The sequence below is a fragment of the Mus caroli genome, unplaced genomic scaffold (assembly GCF_978045245.1).
Source record: "Mus caroli unplaced genomic scaffold, Mus_caroli_1 scaffold_14, whole genome shotgun sequence".
NCBI lineage: Eukaryota > Metazoa > Chordata > Mammalia > Rodentia > Muridae > Mus > Mus caroli.
The window spans coordinates 29,198,578-29,215,739 of record NW_028227269.1 but is presented as its reverse complement, the minus strand read 5'-3'; positions in this window follow the sequence as shown (position 1 = coordinate 29,215,739).

The window sequence follows — 17,162 nt, the reverse complement described above, 5'->3', positions numbered from 1 at the left end:
CATTGCAGCATTACTAAAAAGTAGGGATTTTGAGAAGTGATTGGCTCAGGAGACTCTGCCTTCATCAGTAGATGACTCCATTGGATTTATAATTTGATGACAGTTATTGGAGGTGATAAAAATTAGGAGGCGGGGTTTGACTGGAAGAAATAAGTACTAGGGGTGTGTCTTAGAAGGGACTAATGTTTCCCTGGGCCCTTTCTTGTCTCTCTGCTTCCTAGCCACCATAGAGCGAGTCTTGCTACTCCATGTCACCCTCATGCCATTTTGGTCTGATTTATCCGAGGTCCAGAAAAAATGGAACCAGCCAACTGTAGACTGAAACTGTATGCCAAAATACACCCTGATTTTCAAGTTATTTTGAGAATTCATTACTGTGGTAAAAACTAATGCATGCAGAAAGCAGTTTGTTTTTGTGTTTTGTTTTTGGTTTTGTTTTTTTTTTTTTTTCTTTCGAGACCGGGTTTCTCTGTATAGCTCTGGCTTGTCCTGGAACTCACTTTGTAGACCAGGCTGGCCTCGAACTCAGAAATCTGCCTGCCTCTGCCTCCCAGGTGCTGGGATTAAAGGCATGCGCCACCACTGCCTGGCTTGAGCAGTTTTTTATTGCCTCTTTTCCATACCTTTCATGAGACAGTGAGCTGACCCTCAAAATAGCTGTCAGTGGATACTTCTCCATTTCAGACTGAGTTCACTCTTAAGGAGACATTTGACAAAGTTAGGACACATTTTTGGATACCACAAGGGAAACTCCTTTCCCTCCACACAAAGACTTATCTAGTTCCAGATCTCAGCAGAGCTGTAGCTAGGTGAATGGCAGATTATATACCTGTTTTGGACCCTCACACCATTATCTGTTCAGAGAGAAATACCTTGGTTAGAGTTCATCCAAGCCCCCAAATTCTATGATTCCAAATCCATGTCTTGGACCACCGCCCCAGCAGGCTCACTCCAAGTCTCCCAGTGAATGTCCTCATTGAATATTCACCACACTGAACGGTCTGATTCTACCATGTCAGCAGACCGCCGTGGGCATCTAATTATTGGCTGATGGGAATGCTGTTGTTTGGAGTGGATGCTAAAATTGATCTATTAGCCCACATTCCAAAAGGCATCTGCAGGGCTCACAGTTGCTCAGCACAGCCATTTAGGACACTCACCCAGGGCCCCATTGTGCAGCTGTGCGAACATGCTGACCAAGAGCCTTTCACACACAGCTGGGAGCTCTCGAGGTCCCACCCCCGAGGCCATTTCAACACAGTTCTGCTGCTCTAACTCAGCTACATCCTGCTCGCTGCCGCAGAAATCCTCCAGTGAGTTGGTGGGAAAGAGGCCAAGCTTTTGAGATAATGAGAAAAGAAGATGCATGTTCAAACTCTGCTGTCTAAGAGTCTCACTGCGTAAATAACTGACCTCAGAGTCGTGGCTCAAGAAGACACTCAGCCCAGTCTTTCAAATTGTCTGCGACTTTTATAATTTTGTGATCTTTGGTTACTCAAGAACTCTTTAGGTGTTTACAGTTACTAGCTCATCATGGCAAAGAAAATTTAAAAAATTCTTATTGACTTGCTTTTTATTATATTTTTACTTTCCAAGTCGATGAAGCATCTCTGTCTTCCACGTGTATGCGATGCATCATTCGGGGCTCACATCAGCCCGCCTTTTCCTCCACGCTTGCTTCCTTGGTGTCCTTTAGTTTATGTCTCTTGAACAATTGTCTCTGGATAGCTGCAGAGCTACATGGACCCAGTTACTTATTGGTTGTCCTATAAGCACTAGCACCCATGCATGTCCAAGCCTGCTTTCCGTTCTGTGCACACTGGACATAGAATCTCCCTCCTGGAGATGCTGTGTCAGGTCAGCAGCATCACTACCCTGTTGTGTTGCTGAGCAATGCCATCATCTACTGAGTTCTGAATGGAGAATTCATTGGTTAGCCTTGACCTCGTTGGTCAGTGATGCGCCCCATGTCAGCCACAGTTCCACTCAGTTCTTCATCTTAAATCTGTCTAGAGTATAACTAACTCTTCACCCTCTTGCTACTTTTCTAGAGTGGTACCCATAGACATTCTAACGTCTTTTCCCCATCTGCTGGTTCTCTATGGTACCATCACAAAAGTCCTATCCAAGGTACTTAGTTCAGATAATCTACTGTACTTGGTAAAACCTACACTTCTCTTACTGTGTCTGAATCTCCATCCTTTAAGCCCAGAGCTTCTTGGTATGGGAGGCACGTCCATCTGGAAACATTTTAGAGGTTCACAGGAGTGGTTTTGGTCAGCACAGTGCTAGGGTGTAGTGACTTATGCATTTAGTGGATGGGAATCAGAAATACTAGACATCCTCATAAAATGGAAAATGATCTCATGTCTTCTACAGCTTGTAAATGTTCCATTGAACAAGCATAAAGGAAAAAAAAAAGCCTCGATAGTACTGTGTCACTTGAGAGACTAAGCCCATGGTTTTAAATTCACTAACATGTTCACAGTACACCTGCCACTATGGCTGTCTCATGCTTAGCATTTACATTCATAAGCATATTTTTACTTCATTATATCTTCTGGTATATTCATGTTTCTTTATGTTCTCTGTTTATAAACTGTGTTTCTTTTATTAACATCAGCCTCCAGGTACATTTAGCTCTGATGCCCAGTGGGACAAGATTGAAGTCTTACTGCAGTTGAGGCTGAGTCTTGGATCCTTGCTCTGCTCTTTCATCTCCCTTGCCTCTCGTTTTTCTGGAGTCACACTCTCAATAAACCACATGCCCTTGAATCTCCATCTCAGCCTAAAGCATAGATCTAGAGCTTCTTTTGATGTTTTTCAGAGCTGGCCAAGACAAGCTGCTCTCTTAATTTTGATTCATAGGCTAAGGTTTTTCCATAGCTACTTGTAAGAAAATGATTGCTTTAAAATGAACCAGACGAATATATTATAAAATTAATTTCAAATTATCTACTTACTGCACCTATCAAAACATCTTTTAAATAGTGATCTCTCTCTCTCTCTCTCTCTCTCTCTCTCTCCCTCTCTCTCTCTCTCTCTCTGGTTTTGAACTGAGAACTCTTTGAGAGCAAGACCTGTATTTTACACCCAGGAACAATACAGTGCTGGGACCATACACATTCAGATAATGAATCACTTATCATGATACTATGCTATAGTCCTTGGAATGTAAATAATTAGAGATATTCAGGATCTGGATTTGAATAACTTTGAGTGTCATGATTGTCAATAATAATACCTTTTAGAGGCTTACGGCTTTGTTAGTTTTCTATCATTCTCTCTCTCTTTTAACTTCCCTGGGAGGTGTTATTATTTCTAAATTTTATCTTTAATATTCATTTTATTTATGTTCCCATGTGTATGCTTGTTTGTTCATGGAAGTCCAAAGAGAGAGTCAGATCCCTTGGAGTTAAAGTCATAGGCGGTTGTGAACAGCCAGGTGTGGGTGTTGGAATCTGAACTCCTCTGATTCAGCAGGAAACATTCTGAATCATGGAGCCATCTCTCCAACCTGGATTCAACCTTTTAGACTGAATTTTCTTCTTTTTTATAACTCATAAACTTGTTGATAGGCACAGTCTTAGGTAACACTCCTCAGGGAGACAGCAGATCTCATGGGCAGGGAAAGCATTATTGTTTGAGTTTCTAACTTGAGAATTCATTTCTACAATACAATAGAACCTTATGTCAACTATCAAGTGGTCCTCTGTCTGCAAGCCTGAGCCAGTTTGATTAAGGTGGTCAGACAAAATACAGATCACCCAGGTAAAATAAATGTCATGGAAACTGAATATATTTTTTTATATAATTATATCTCTTTTTTAGATTTATTTATTTATTTTATGTATGTGAGTACACTGTAGCTGTACAGATGGTTGTGAGCCTTCATGTGGTTGTTGGGAATTGAGTTTTAGGACCTCTGATCACTCTGGTCAACTCTGCTTGCTCAGTCCCTGCTAGTTTTGGCCCAAAGATTTATTTATTACTATACATAAGTACACTGGAGCTGTCTTCAGATGCACCAGAAAAGGGCATCAGATCTCATTTATGGGTGGTTGTAAGCCACCATGTGGTTGCTGGGATTTGAACTCAGGACCATTGGAAGAGCAGTCAGTGCTCTTACTCACTGAGCCATCTCACCAGCCCTATATAACTAATGGAACATTTGAGACATAGACTAAAATTTGTCATTTTTAAATTTAATTTTTTAAAAAAATTGTTATTCTTGAAATTAAATTTTAACTGGGTACAACTTCTACCTCCCTCCCTCCCTCCCTCCCTCCTCCCTCCCTCCCTCCATCCCTCCTTCCTTTCTTTCCTTCTTCCCCTCTCCCTCCTTCCTCTTAAAAGATCTTGTCACTCTACTATAGTTTAAATGGTCTCCAAACATGCCTTGAGGTTATGACGGCTGAAACTTGTTGCAATGGCATCCAAGCTATGTATACCTGGGTCAATGTGCAAGTAGAAGTACAACTGACTTCAAGGATTTAAGTGTTTGATCGTTAAAATTGAACTTTCAAGGCATACTTTATAAAACTTAAGTATATAACTCATTAACTCAAAGGTTCACACACTGCCCAGTTATGGCTAGAGAGTGAGTATATTTGGCCTTGAGGCTGTAGGATCTCTGTGAAAACCTTTAACTCTTCTTGCAGTCAAGAAGCCAATAAGGTAATATGTAAGCAACTGGGCCCAAGTTCTGGCAAAACTCTCTAGGGCGAGTGTGATAATTAAACCATGAAATTAGAATATTCCCACAAACATTCAAAAATGCAATTTCAACTAAGCAATTTGAACTTTTTCTACACACAAAACTTACTCTAGGTCATTACTAGGGCGAACTGTAATATCCAATCAACATTAGCTATTTGGCAGTTGGAATTAAACAGAGCATTTCTACTACTCAAGAACCATCCCACTAGAGTCTGAAAGTAGCATTGTAATAGAATTCTGCTGAGATACTAACAGAATCAGCCAGGATGTGAGAATGAGCCCCAGATCCCCTTCCAAAGGCAGAGAAGAATAGAGGTCTTGCACTATGGCACACCTTGTTCTAAACAGACTGATGTGGGAAGCAGAATAGTTCTGTGTTTAAAGACATAGTTCTAAAGTCTAGTGATAAAAGTACAGAGATGTTGCCCAAGTGGCCACAGCACGGTAGCATCCCACCTAGGCTGTGAACGGCTTCCCTGTGGAGCCCGAGTGAGGCTAAAATCTACACTAGCTGGGGGTTGGGGAGCATTTTGATGATATATTAATGGCCCCTCTGGAGTTCTTCCATGACTGGGCTGAATGACTTCCTTGGAGACAATATGGGACAGATACTTTCTGTCCTAGCTAACATGCTTATATCAACAGGGTCTCTTTCCATTTTGCTATCATCTCCAATGAGGTAGAAATAGTGGCCTTAACCTCAGTAACTTTTCCCACCTTGACTCTAAGCTACAGAGCGTCAATTGACTGTTTCAGGTTTGTAGCATTTATTACATTTCAGTGCCATCAGAGGAACAGAAAGGGAAGTTAGAGTTAGGCTATCTCTGGGCTGTAACCCTGGATCTGCTGTATGATGGAGATTCTCCTTAATTCTCTCTTCATCTGATAAAGACACAGTCAACATCTTTGAGCTGTTAGGAACATTAAAATACTGAATACAGAGTAGTGTAGCACATAGTATGTGCACGATAAAGGGGCTATCTCCTTGGATATTTCTATTTCCGCATTTACATATCCTTGGTTGCAAAGCTGATATGTGGTCCAGCTCCTCAGAGAGGAGCAAAAAGAGAGGCAAAAGCCAGAGGTACTCTTTGACTTCTTCTTACTTGTGCAGTGCTTGCTTCCTTCAGGGGTGTTGACTATGACATGCATAGTTTAGTCAGCTGTGGACTAAACAGGAAGGAACCAAAGAATGTCAGACCAAGGGTACAGGAAACAAGTCCCTCATCGTCATATAGTATATATCCTCATATACCGCACTTACAACAGATAGTGCATGGAGTTGAATTTGCAAGTATTAGTTTGCTTATAATGATGTTGGAATTGAAAACTGTCAGAGTGATTCTCTCCTACAAGTGTAGATTGTGATCTATTGAGGAAGAATATTTTCCCCCTGTCTGTAGCTCATAGGCCTGGGAAAACCCCTAACATTCTTGTCAGGTCTAATCATCAACACATCTCTAAAAGATATGATCAGTTAGCTCATCATGGCCATCATCAGCTCTGGACTGCAGAGCAAAGGATAACAAGCTGGAATCCCTCAGATGATGTTATATATACACAGGGATAGGGGGACCACATGCAGAATAATTAGCTACAATTTGGAAAAGGTTTTGATGCTGTTGTTGGTTTTATTTTGAGATGCCAAGAAGAAACTTTATGAACAAATATATGTATTTGCTCTTTTCAAATGGATCTTATGCTCATTTGCCTTTCGTTTCTAAGAGAGGGGACTGTGACCTGCCAAGAGTCTCAAAATGGGTCCCCAGCTCTGGTCACGTGATGTGCAATGGCTACCTCCAAAATGTGGTCTCCTGAGGAGCCTGGAGGCCTCTAAGACCACTCCCACAGGAAACAGGGATGCTGCAGGGAGAGGGTTGGATGTCAGATCAGCACAGAAAGTGTTAGGAAGTTCTTTTTCTCCTTGGCATCTATTCTTTCCCAGCTCTCCTCCAGGAACTGAGGGGGTGTGAAGTTCGGTAGGAGGGCATGAGAGGGACCATCTGCTTAAGAGTCTCTGGCTGTAGGGTAAGATCTGAATACAAACAAAAGACTCTATTGACAAACCTCTGGTTGAAAACCTTCACACACATGTTAGTGATGAATTTCTTTTGGAGAAAAAAACCCCAGGAGGGAAGAGTTTATGTTATTTTTGTTGTTTATTACTGTTACACAAACATTCAGTGGCTACTTCCTTCAGCCTATCCCCTCACTCCAGCTTCTAGCTTCTCTTCCTGGATAAAGTGCATGTGCGCACACTGTGTGCAGCTCCAGCCTTTGGTTTATAATGCTTCCCAGATGTACTACTTCTTGCAAATCAGTTTCTGATTACTCTTCTAGCAAAGCTGATATGGAAACAGTTCAGGAATATGTTTCTCTCTTTCTCCCCCTGGGAGGTAGGAGTTAATGTGTACCTGGGCTTCACGGTGAACAGCTGCGGCGAAGTCCCCCTGGGGGGGGGGGAAGGAATATTATTGATGATAAATCTCAGGCCAGCCTCAGGGAGAACCCTGACAAATCCAAGTCCAGTCCACATAACTGGGCTCCCAGGTGGTTGGGTCTCACAAAGCAGTGACAATAGCAGACATCTGGCCGAAAGTCACAGGGAAGAATGTAAATTGCTTACCTTATAGTCAAGGTCTGTAAAAGCTCAGAAAGAAAAAGAAAAGGATTTCCTGGAGTGTATATGATGTATCTGAGTCACAGACCAATTCTTCTAACCTGGATTCGGTCCAGAGGCCCGGCGAGAATAATGTGCTCAAGCCTCAGTCTTGGAACCTGGGTTGCTTTCAAGGATGAAGCTGAAAGCAGATGCTGTATGCTTTAACTGACTCACGCACCAATGCACTGAGCGTGTTCCATATAGACAATCATGGTTTTCTCACAGTTGTGAAATTCTGTCCAAAATATGGAGGGAAAAGAATACTCCTGTGTGTACTTTAGGGGTTCTGTTTGCATTACAAGGAAAGAACAGACATTCACTTGTTTCCCTGTACCTATTCTGTCCAAGCATTGAGAAAAGGTACCCCTCTTCCATCTGCTTCTGGGCACATAAGCACAGAACTCCTAACACACTTGCCAGACTCCAACTCCTGACAATCTCTATACTGGATGCGAGCCTGGGGCCATCTGGACCCTGGAGATAATAACACACATTAATTATCTTTGTGTCCTCCCCACCGCAGATACTCGGCCTCTGCTCAAATTCTGCCTCATGCAACTCTGCCTGTGTTCCTGCAAGAGCTCCTGGGTGTTCTCTTCTTCCCGTCCTTGGCCCGGTCTGTATTCCATACCGCTGCCAGCAAAGCCTTTCAAACACGTCCTCTTTGCCAACAGAATAATACTCAAAGTATTTAGACTGGAGTTCAAGTTGCTCTGTGATCTGCACGGAGCTGCTCTCTGTCTGGAGAATGCTTGTTTGGTAACAATTATGCATCAGCCTCTGAATAGGGTATAGAGGGCAGGCCAGGGCCTTGTCACAGAGTGAAGCAGAGTCCTGTATGGGAGACAGAAACTTAAGTAAGACTCTGCCATACCGGATCAGGCTCTGAGAGGTCAGACCTATATTTAAAGTCAGTCCTGTGTAGTGTTTTCCAAACATAAGGAGCATTAGTAAGTGGTACAGGAGAGCCCCTCCCCACCCTTTTGGCTTGATGGGTGCATGCATGAACCACTTGCAGCTAGCTACTTGCTCGTTGTGGTCCCTAAATAGAAAGCTACACTTTCATCTCCATCTAAATTCCCTACAGTCCCTGGAGAGGCCCGTAGCCAATGATTGACAGATACAGGGCTGGCCTGATGTCTCAGGAAGCAGGATGCCTGTCTAAAGATGTTCCTGATCACCTGAGGACTGAACTATGCTCGTTCATCTATGATGTCTTACTGTGTTAAGTTTTTTTTCCTTCTTTCTGTCATGGTATAAGTCTAAAGGGTCTGGACAATCCTGACATCCTACAAAATACTACCCTGATCCCTTAAACTGAGAGATACTGAAGTGAGTCTATTGGCTAAACATGTATCTCTGTTGAATATGCACCAACTGCCAATGTAGATATAAACACAAACTTTGTAATTCTGGTGATTCTGCATATGAGTAAAAGGTTCTTATGTTTCTAGTCAAGATTAGCAGTCACGGGATACAAAGATGAATGCCAAAATCATGGTAAAGTACACAGCAGTGGGTTTGAGCAGAGGCTGAGCATGCGATGCCAGTTCTCCCTTTGTGTGCCAATACCACAAGTGCCCCCTTATCTTAAGAGTTTCTGTTGGCTGGTGACAGGCACCTCTTCTGGAAGGCTCTCTGCTCACAGCCAACTCTTGGATGTGAGCATGCAGCAGGCCAGCTCCCGTGCCTCATAGAGGACAACTCTGGTGTGTGACTTATGCTTCCACTTCCCTGAGAGATCAGGACTTTGCTAAATGTAGCCGAAGATCCCACCCTTCCCTAACTTCCCCCTCCTCATTAATCTGCTTCCAACATTCCCTTGTAAGATTTTTTGATGAATGATTCGCTAGTAAAAAAAATATATATATATGCATTTGAATCCCCACGAAAATCTAATGGATTCAGTGTGACACTGATAGTATGTGTGTGTATTTACAAACACACACACACACACACACACACACATACACCCCTCTGAAAAACTGAAAGAAAGCTCATATAAAAATATGACTTTATTATGTATTCTTTGGTTGTAATCAACTTACACAATTGACTCTGTGATTTACTTTCTAATAGATATCATTTTCTGTTTGATGAGTGCCCTATGGTACCCCTCAGATGGAAGCAATTAATTATATACATATTTTTAAAGATTTATTTATTTATTTATTTATTTATTTATTTAATGTATATGAGTACGCTGTAGCTGTACAGATGGTTGTGAGCCTTCATGTGATTGTTGGGAATTGAATTTAGGACCTCTGCTTGCTCTGGTCGTTGGCTCCACTCGCTCCAGTCCCTGCTCGCTCTGGCCCAAAGATTTATTTATTATTATAAATAAGTACACTGTAGCTGTCTTCAGACACACCAAAAGAGGGCATCAGATCTCATTACAGGTGGTTGTGACCCACCGTGTGGTTGCTGGGATTTGAACTCAGGACCTTCAGAAGAGCAGTCAGTCAGTGCTCTTACCCGTTGAGCCATCTTGTCAGCCCAATTAATTATATTTTCATGTCAGAATACAGAATACCAGGGAAAGACATCTCTGAATTGAATATAAGGGGAGTTATTTTGTGTCAGCTACACAGAGATGGCCATTTCTGTCAAGAAACAAAAGATGGTTCCTCAGAACGGGTCTCTCAGAGTGTTGTCATGGACTATCTGGGCCAGAATCATTTGGGGGTACCTGGTCAATATGCAGATTTCTTGGCTGGTCCCTGATTTCCTGATGCAGCATCTGTGGCGTAACTTTAAACACCCCCCCCCCTCCGGGAGCAAACCCAGTACAAGAAGAGGACCAACAGCCTGTGCCCCAGGGGTGAAGGGAGGAGAGCAGATTCTTTCTCTTCCCTCCCGGAGAATCCCAGATTGAAGAGAGAGACACTTTCAGCCCAGGGTCAGAAAGGTTCATGCGGTGTCTCGGGAACACAGAAGCAAGAGTAGAAAGCAAATTCACCACACTGGTGCTCACAAAGCTGGGAGAAGGAAGTGCCAGGAAGGCTGAAGCATCTCTCATACTCTTAGGCAGCATCTTTTTCCTTCATCTGAAGCCCCATGCTGCCTGCAGCCAACCTGTTGGTGCACACGGTTCATCCCTCCACAGAAATCTTAAGGACAGGCTTCACGTGCAAGTGTTCTGTTTTACCCATTCAGCAGTTTCAGCCATGAGGTCTTTTACTTTTCACATAGGGGCACAGCACTAAGGCAGGAGGGTGGCAAGTTCCAGGCCAGCCTGGGCTACACAGTGAGATTATCTAACAACAAAAATCTTTGACGGTTTCAAACTGTTTCATAGGCTTCATTTGTTAGCAGGATAGCCCCGTCTGCTTCCATTTGCTTCTGCAGTGTGTCAACTTATGCATATGCACACAGAGATGCTCAAATATTTCTGTGTAATGAAGAAACAAATGAGCAAACAGGCCAACAGAGGCTGTTACTCTGAGTGAATTATGTTTAGATGGCCAAGTATAATTTGGGCCTTTTAAAGCCCTTGAGTTCAGGGTCCAAGGAGGTTCTGGGTATCACATCAGCACTGACCAACAGTCAATTTGGGTCTACAGCACTACCCTAGGTCACATAGTACCCTCTTCTTTCTCAGCTTGGAAGAAAGTCTTTCCTTACAACCCACTCCCTCTTGCAAACCTGACAAGGAATTGTACGTTCCCAGGTTGGACACCTCACAACTCCAGAGCCTAGCTTTAGAACTTTAGCTTTGAAGAGAATTAAAGCTATGGTTTTTCCAAGACTAATTACTCTCAACACAGTTCTTCCTTCCCTCTGTCTCTATTTAGAAGGCGTATCTGAGCTTCCATGGTCAGCATCTTCAAGGCCATGCAGAATTCCGGATGCATGAACCTGCTTTTCATTTGTGGTACAGGCTGAGAGCCAACATGGCTTACCCTGCTCTCATGAGCCCAAGGGCTTGGTTTCCAGCTTTCCTTTGGTGTTATATTTCCTCTGTCAATCCTGAAATAATTTCCCTGTTGCTGGAAATATGCATTACACGTTGGCAAAGCTGTTGCTAAGATCTTAAAAAAAGAAGACAGATGGCAGTTTAGCTAACCAACTGCACCAGCCATATCTTACTTCAAGAGTTTCAGCCATGCTACTGTTTGTCAGGGAACTACCATGTACTCAGTAGCCCCAAGGTGTCATGCAGGAGGCCCATGTTTCTCTGCCTCTACCTCTATGTCTTTATTCCTATCTATCTCTGTGTCATCTCTTTAAACTGTTTACTCTGTAAAACTGAGAAGGTTTCAGTTCGTCTAATGTCTTGTGCTATTAGCAATAGCCTAAATAGACAAAGTATTCAATTCTTATTTACTGTGGCATTATATAAAACAATACCATATATATAATAAAACAATACCATATATATATATATCAGGTATTTATTTAGTGTGTGTGTGAATACATGTCACAGAATACAGAATACCTGTAGAGGTCAGAGAACAACTTGAAGGAATAGATCCTCTCCTTTTACCATGTGGGTCCCAGCAAGTACCCTGGTCCACTGACCAAGCTTGCTTGCCCTTGTACCTGATTTTGGGCACCAACGTTGTGCTTCTTCAACGCTTTGTCCTTGAAGTGTGAAACTTCAAGGACAAAGGTGGAGAAAACATAAAATATTTGGGGTATACAGGTTCAATGAATTCTTACATATTACAACTTTGGATGGTCTTCAGATCAGCTGCTATTTGTTATTATGGCTTGTTGATTCTGTTCTTACAAACTTCTCACTAGAGGCTGGAGAGATGGCTTAGCAGTTAAGAGCACTGACTGCTCTTCCAGAGGTCCTGAGTTCAGTTTTCCAGCAACCACATGGTAGCTCACAACCATCTGTAACGGGATCTGATGACTTCTTCTAGTGTGTCTGAAGACAGCTGCAGTGTACTCATATACATAAAGTTAATAAGTAAAAAGAAACTCTCAAAAGGAGGCTAAGCCTCAGTTGCCATTTTTACTAGTCAAACGTCATTGGAGGAATGATGTCTATGTAACTTCAATTTCCCTAAAACTACAGGTACCATTGTTATTTTTTTATTGATATTTTATTTATTTACATTTTAAATGTTATCCCCTTTCCCTATTGCTCCTCTGCAAACCCCCTATCCCCTCCCCCTCCCCCTACTTCTTTGAGAGTGCTCCCCTACCCGCCCACCCACTCCTACCTTACCATGGTTATTTTTTATACCATGTTTTGGTCATTCATCTGCCATCCTAGCTTAAACTTTACGATTGCCCTGCTTCCAGGCTTTGCTACCCTGGGTTCAGTGTTCACTTGATCCATGTCTCATTGTCGTTGTCACAGGACTTTTGTGTCACAGGCATCTCACTCACTCAACAGGAGTGTGTGGCCCTGAAGTCAGATGTGATCTGCCTCTGGGGCCCTGTTTACTCAAGTGTATCACTGTTGTGATCCTTAACCATGTCCTCTGACCAGCCTCTGACCTTTGTGATGAGGGCTTTTAGAACAAGCCATGTGGGATTTCTTTATCATTTTTCTTCATTAACTATGTTCATCTTGTAACATAAAATTGACCATTTTTCTAGCATTATGCAGAGAAACCTATATTATGGAATTAACATTAGCACTATACTGTATTAAATTTTATATTTTATCAAATGTAAGCAATATCAGTTTTCTGTGACTTTAGGCTGGATTTTCTCCACATAAAGGTTGGTGGCTCCTTCTCCATTCTTCTGTTTTAAGTCATTTCCAAAAGAAAATAAAGTAGGACCTCTTTATACTACACAGGCATCTCCTGCAGACACTGTTAAAGTGCAGACCTGACAGCGTGTCTTAGATGGGGCTGTGCTTCTTATGAGCTCTCGGGTGATGTCTGTGTTACCAGTGCACACACATTCTGTATTCTGAGCCACAGGGACGTGTGTGTGTGTGTGTGTGTGTGTGTGTGTGTTTCACAGTTTCCTGCCACACCTCAGAGCTAGAGTTCAGTCTTTGTGCCGTGAGTCCGTTGAAATTTTCTTTTTCTTTTTTAAAGATTTATTTATTATTATATGTACGTACACTGTAGCTGTCTTCAGACACGCCAGAAGAGGGCATCAGATCTCATTACGGATGGTTGTGACCCACTACGTGGTTGTGGGATTTGAACTCAGGACCTTTGGAAGAGCAGTCAGTGCTCTTATCCACTGAGCCATCTCTCCAGCCTCTCCGTTGAAATTTTCTAAGCAGAAAAATGATGTGCTGCAGATAATCTTCAGTGTTCTCCAAACACTCTAGCAGGAGAGTGAAAAGAAGTCTGCAGTTATGCAGAAGGAAGTAAAAGTCTTATTCCTATCTATCAATCTATCATCTATAATATATAAAATATATAAATAATATATAATAGGGGCTGGTGAGATGGCTCAGTGGGTAAGAGCACCCGACTGCTCTTCCAAAGGTCCGGAGTTCAAGTCCCAGCAACCACATGGTGGCTCACAACCATCCGTAACTAGATCTGACGCCCTCTTCTGGTGTGTCTTAAGACAGCTACAGTGTACTCACATATAATAAATAAATAAATCTTAAAAAATATATATATAATATATCTTACATATTGTATATAATTACTAAATTATAAAATATAGTCATACTTATATAGAATAATATTTAAATGCATATAAATATAAATGCAATATGTACTGTATAAAATATAATATATAATACAATATATGATATATAACATATAACATATAACACATAATACTCCCATGTATAAAATATAGATATAGTCTTTCATAGAGCTACCAGGAAAGCTGCTTGCAATTCTTGGCTCTCCAGTTAGAGTACTGAAAGGACTCCCTCACTGTTGTCTTTGCTTATGTCCATTTGTGACCCATCTCTGGTGGGTCTCGGCCACCTCTGAACTTAAGACTCCTACTCCCAACTGCATAACTACTGTAGGCTCCTTGTCTCTCGCCTGTTCGAGTGTTTGGAGGGACACTGAGCACATCATCTTTTTGCTCAGACAATGTCATGGACTTGAGGCACAAAAACTAAACTCTAGCTTTGAGATGTGGCAGGAAACTGATTGTATTTTTTTTCATTCCTTTTTCCCTCTTAACTCCATGTTCTACTTGTGAATCTACCAGCATCCTGAGTTTCCCCTCTAATACGTTATTTGTAACTTTCTCTGGTTAATCTGTTGTCCTAGTTGACCTTGCTGGTCAACTTCGCCCAGGTAGTCAAGTGAAAGGAACAGCTCCACTGAGGAACTGCCTGAGGGAAAAGGCATCTCACTGTAGATGGTGCCATTCTAATGCAGGAAGAGAACGCTAAGCGGGTGTCAGTAAGCAATGTTCCTGCATGGCTTGTTTTGAGCTCTTGTGTGAATTTCTGCCCTGCCTTCTCTTAATGAGAGCCTGTGACCTGGGAGCATAAATTAAAGAAATCCTTTCCTCTGCTAAGCTGCTGTGATGGTTTGTATATCCTTGGTACCAGGAGTGGGGTATTGCTGTAATAGGCCTGACCATGCTTTTATTTGACAGAATGTGGATTTTGGGACTTTGCATTTGGAAAGCAATGGAATGCTTTAAATGGGGCTTAATGGGTCATCCTAGTAGGAATATGGAAGACTTAGTTGCTGGGAGTAATTTGAACTGTGTTGACCTTGCCCAAGTGATTTCAAAGGAGAAGAATTTCAGAATGTGGCATAAAGACTGGTTTTGTGGTATTTTGGTGAAGAATGTAGCTACTTTTTGCCCTTGTCTGAAAAGTTTGCCTGAGACTAAGGTGAAGAGACTTGGATTAATTGCATTGACAAAAGAAGTTTCAAAAAAGCCCAGCAGAGACTTTGTTCTCTGGTTAAGTCTTATGAAGAGAAGTTTGAATAAGCATAGCAAGCTTAGAAAGGAAAAATATAAAATATATGGTTTGAGTATTAAAGGAGTACCAGGAAGTGAAATGGAGCAAAATCTTGTGTTCTAGGAGATAAAGATTAAGGGAGTGGGACCTTGGGGCAAGATCCTACCCGGCTAAATTAGATCCAGGCATGGTGGTACACACCTTTAATCCCATGAGACAAGCATGCTGATCTCTACATTCAAGGTCAATCTACCCAGCAAGAATCAGGATAGCCAAGCTTAGGCAGTGAAGGGTTTAGAAAACATAAAGCTAGTGATAATGTAATAATACAAGGGGATCATGTTCTAGTTCCTGTAAGCAGCAGAACTCGGCAGCTTCAGCCATGTGCATCTGGCTCTAGAGTTAAGAATGGAAGGAACTACTGGGAAAATTGATGCTGGTTAGCTGGAGCTAAGGAATTAGCAGTGATTAAGAAGAGACAAGCATCACTGAGGTGAAATCTTCTGGAAATTGTTTTCTGGGAGCACAAAGAAGCTGTTCCAGAGATAACCAAGGTTGCAACTCATGCTGCGGCTGGACTTGGTAATATGTAAGAGTCACTCAGGTGGTACTGTTTGTGAAGGAATGAAGGGATAATGGAGAGAAGCTGAGGCTTAGCACTGTGAGAGGCCAAGGAAGGCCATTGGAGAAGGTGAAGCCTCAGCTGTAGTTGATGGCCCAGGACTAAAGGGGTCATGCAAAGGATTTGAGGCTTGGCACCCTGAAGAGAGCCTATGAGAGGCTATTGGTGAAGCCTAGTTGGAGTGGAATATCCCAGTGTATTGGAGATGTCAGTATCATGGAGTGATCACCAAGAACTGCAGCCGTAGTGGAGTGGATCAACCTGAGCTTAAAGTGCTACAGAGGGCAGAGCTGGAAAAGTGATGCCAGCCCTTAGGAGGAGTCCAAAAGATCAAGTGGAATCCCAGACACTGAAACAAGAAGCTGTAACATTGAAATTGCCTTGGAGACTCAAAGATGTTAAAGATGCCAGAGCCATGGGACACATGCTGAGGAAAGCCACTAACAGGGAGTGGAACCAGCCCAGGAGAAAGCAGTTTGTTGCAGTCAACAAAGATGAAAAAGGAGTGGAGAACTGAAGAGCGCTTTGACATCAGCCATGGAGATGCAGAGTTTGGAGTTTGCCCAGCTGGTTTCCTGCCTTGCTTTGGAGATTACAGTTAATTAAGTTGGATGAATCTTAGAAGAGACCTTGAACTTTGGACTTTTAACATTGTTGTGACTGCTATAGACTATGAAAACTTTGAAAGTTGGACTAAATGCATTTTGCATTATGCTATGTTTAAGTGTGGCCCCCATAGACTCATGTTTTTGAACAAGTCTATGGGGACCAGGGAGTGGAATGTGATGGTTTGTATATCCTTGGACCAGGGAGTGGCACCATCTGAAGGTGTGGCCTTGTTGCAATAGGTGTGACCTGGTTGGAATGGGTGTGTCACTGTGGGTGTGGGTATAAGATCCTCACCCTAGTTGCCTGGAAGTCAGTCTTCCACTAGCAGCCTTTGGATGAAGACATAGAACTCTCGGCTCCTCCTGCGCCATGCCTGCCTGGATACTGCCATGCTCCCACCTTGCTGATAATGGACCGAATCTCTGAACCTGTAAGCCAGCCCCAATTAAATGTTGTTTTTTATAAGACTTACCTTGGTCATGGTGTCTGTTCACAGCAGTAAAACCCTAACTAAGACAGCTGCCTTCAGAATGTTTCATGTCAGCAACAGAAGGGAACTAGAATATCTATCTTTATTTCCACCATCAAATGTCTTGGTTTTCAAGTCTCTGGCTTAACTGTACTACTGAGGTTTGTGGTCCATTTGTACCAACAGATCCAGATGACTCAGAAGTCCAATATACATATTATCTGCCTTGTTTTATGGTCCTGTCCTCATCTTGTTCTATGTAAAGATA